Genomic DNA, 319 nt, shown 5'->3' with positions numbered 1-319 from the left:
CCAGCGCCACTTTCTTCCTCGGGCGGACCGGCTGCTTTGGGGGCCGGTGGAGAGCTGTCCAACGACCCCCTCCTGGGCTGCGGCCGAGGCTTCCTCCCTCCCTCCCTTCCCCACTGTGCGCTCCAAGTCTTTCAGTTTCCCAAGTTACACCGAGGGGCAGGACCTGGTCACCCAGCTTCCAGATGAGAGCCCGGCGCTGTCACTTGGACTCGGCTCAGATCCTAACCCTCTCTCAGCACCGGAGGCTGCAGTGTGTCCCCTCTGAGGAGGCTGAGGGACCCCCGCCAAGACGGAGGCTGCTCTCCGGGCCTCATGGCGC

The sequence above is a fragment of the Fukomys damarensis genome, unplaced genomic scaffold, assembly GCF_012274545.1.
Source record: "Fukomys damarensis isolate Sample0158 unplaced genomic scaffold, DMR_v1.0_HiC HiC_scaffold_25, whole genome shotgun sequence".
NCBI lineage: Eukaryota > Metazoa > Chordata > Mammalia > Rodentia > Bathyergidae > Fukomys > Fukomys damarensis.
The sequence above is the reverse complement of the archived record's forward strand: the minus strand, read 5'-3'. Positions refer to the sequence as shown.